Genomic DNA, 3,183 nt, shown 5'->3' with positions numbered 1-3,183 from the left:
ACTATATTTTTATTATAATGATGCACTAGTTAAATTACATTAAAATACTTCACTGACTGTAATTAACAATACAATATAAATCATCATCATATATATTAATATAAATAATGCTTGTTCTACCGGTGACAACCTATAATTTTTCAATCTTTTGCTAACAACATTTTAATAATTTGTAAATCTTTGTGAATAATATTTGGATAGTTTTTAAATACCAATGCTTTGCGTTTTTCCTCGTTATCTTTTAAAGATTTATAAAACTACAAATGTCGCAATGTCTTTGTATGGCAAGGCGTCACCAATAATATTCCAAGCTCTTTGTTTACTCGGTGCATCTCCTGACTGCTGGACGACTTCTAATATTTTTTTTAACTTGTTGTCCAATGGTGTAATTTACGTTTTTTTTTTTTTTACTTTAGACATTTGAGTGCAAATAATACGCTGCAAATATTTCGCAAGATGTTCGTAGGTAGTTTGTGATGCCTGGAAATTGTACAATAAATGATCGTGGTAATATGTATTATTTTAAAATTAAAAATGTATAATATTTTCGTACAATAATTGACCAGTGCTTTTAGCCTTTGATAATGGTAAAAAGTGAAAAAAAAAACATTATAGTAGTATATAACCGTTTTTTATTTCTTTACTTTTTACGTGAAATTATAGCTCACTAACGGCGAGATTTTAAGCAATACAGTATTAACCCTTATCCAATTAAGCACCTTAAACAGGTTATGCATTTAATATAGATCAATATGGCCCTCAGCTCACAGCATGTAATTTAAATTAATAGTTTCGAAGATATTACAAATTTAAAATGCAGAGATATAGCAGTTGCGGCGGTACCGGCCGGGCGGCGCGGGCGCGTGCCCGTAAATAATAATAAAAGTAATAGCGCGTCGAAGACCGCGCGCTTCGACCACCACACCAACTTTGTTATAAGCCGAGGTGCGACCTCTCTAGGAGACACCCTAAATTTTAGGGTGTCTCCTAGAGCAGGCATTAGGTAGGTCCTAGGGCATTTAGGGCCTAAATGATAAATTTTGAGCTTATAAGAAAAAAGTGTAAATAAAAAATGTATATATCTTTTTATTACCTACAACTTTGCCATTTACCTTATTTCCGTAAGACTTGTAGTTTAGCCAGAAATCGACATAAGCCGTTTTTATCCCCATAACCCCTCACTTCCCGACATTTATTTTTCCTTTCATTTTCGTTGTATTCTCTTTCTTTTCCAATGGGTTTCATCCTACTATAATTTTTTAGGTTTCAAAAGCTAAATGTACTGGTCTATAAGTAAATATAATAATAACAATATTAATAAAAACAACAACAACATAATCCTTAATTATTAATATGTTTGTTCAATGTCAATTTGTAATTATCATGTGTAATTTCTAAAACGCGTATCATTTTTCAATTATTATTACATGATAACTAATTCAGGAAATATTAAGTAAGTAATACCTTTAGGTTCCATTATACTTTCACACGCAGCTTCATCGCTCTTATCAGGTTCCTTCTAAATTGTCGTTGGAAGGAATTACTACAAGAGCATAGGCTCAGTATTTAGATCAATCATAGATTCACTCTCAGTGCTCTCAACATCATTTGTTTTAAAGGATTTTTTAATCGGCGTGATCCTTGATTATAATCCTCTGAAACGCCAACCATTAATTATGTTACTACACGATTACTACTACACCGAGCACCATTACATTAGAATTGAAATTCAATAACATTAGCGAAAACAAATTTACGTTGTACAATTTAAAACTTCTAAAAGATTAAATTCGATTTTGATATCTATTAAAAGGTTAATTACAAGGTGTGTCTCGAGATAATTTTAATACTATAAATAAAATAATTAATGTGCGTAAATACTCACTAGCTTAGCTGATAATCTGATTGGTTATTTTAACCATGTCATGAAAGGCACGATTTCAAGTTCAACCCATTTATTCACCTTTTGTCTTCATCTTTTTTTGGTGGCCACAAACACATAGTTTCGTTCTCAGTAAGCCAAGAGATTAGTACTAACTCTATAATTTTTTTATTGTTTAATTTAACAATTTAAATTTATTTATAACAATTTTCGTCATTATACAAGTAAAAAAAAAATTAATAATAACCTAAAAGAAATTAGAAACGTTGAGTGAAGCAAGCACGTTGCTCGACTGATTCAACACAACAGTAGCGTAGTGTTATAGCGTATGTAGCAGCAAATATTATGAAAAAATATGGCTGTCGTTTCACCGTTTGCGCAGGTACTATTGTAGACAAAAGTGCTAAGGCAAATGCTCCACGAACCTCTGCGGTTGCCCGTGAAAATCAAAATATATTATAAAATATATACTTGTATAAGTTTGTCAGCAAATGAATAATTGAATCGTGTATTAACAATAAAGAAACTCTCGATTATTATTTTCTTTTGAACAATAGGTAAATACATCAAAAATCACATATATTATATTATATTATTTGTATTATTTTTTTATTGTACTCCTACACACTACACATTCTTGCACATACCAAGGTTGACTGGTGGAAAATGCATTAGCGTTAAGCCCGCCTTTTGTACACATTTGTTTTAGTGTATTTATTGTACAATAAAGAATTTAAATGAATAAACAAATAAATCATTCTTCTCTCGTCTTAAAGTTGGCTGAAGTTGATGCATTATTTTGACACAAAATTAAACGTTAATAAAATAGACAAACGAATCCATTTCGTTCGTTATTGTACTCTAGGGCACGAGAAGCGTGTGCGAGGGTGGAGAGGGACGCAAGGCGACAGTGCGCGCTTACGCAGACCCGAAAATCTGTTACTACGCAAGGTTTTGCGCATTCAAGGTCAAACACGACGCGACACGTGAACAGTTGCTTTGCTACTTGCTACACTTTCTATTGTCTCCGTGTATAGACATATATATATTGAGCATATCAATTTACGGCTTCTAGTAATTCTTAAATAATAATAATAAAGAAAAATAAACGTGTCTGACTGACTGTAAAAATTAATATTTTTTTTCTATCAATTAAAAATTAAATCATTTCAGTATTTTAAATTATACAGTTAATTTATTTAGCTCATAGTTAAATTGTAGATTATCAATTTATGGAAAAAAACTCAATTTAAAGTTTTAAATAATTATATTAAGTTTTGAAGTAATTAAAACGTGAAAAC

General features: G+C 30.9%; 1 long non-coding RNA gene across 1 annotated transcript; it reads right to left on the bottom strand.

Moving 5' to 3' along the window:
* Window positions 1–410: 410 nt before the first annotated feature.
* Window positions 411–2,183, bottom strand: LOC123659146. Its single transcript, XR_006743987.1, has 4 exons — window positions 1,886–2,183; window positions 1,465–1,655; window positions 1,113–1,287; window positions 411–480 (listed from the first exon to the last, which is right to left on the bottom strand). It is a non-coding gene; the product is annotated as an uncharacterized LOC123659146 (long non-coding RNA).
* Window positions 2,184–3,183: the final 1,000 nt, after the last annotated feature.

This window comes from Melitaea cinxia, chromosome 13 (genome assembly GCF_905220565.1).
Source record: "Melitaea cinxia chromosome 13, ilMelCinx1.1, whole genome shotgun sequence".
In the NCBI taxonomy this organism is placed as follows: Eukaryota; Metazoa; Arthropoda; class Insecta; order Lepidoptera; family Nymphalidae; genus Melitaea; species Melitaea cinxia.
The sequence above is the reverse complement of the archived record's forward strand: the minus strand, read 5'-3'. Positions and strand labels throughout refer to the sequence as shown.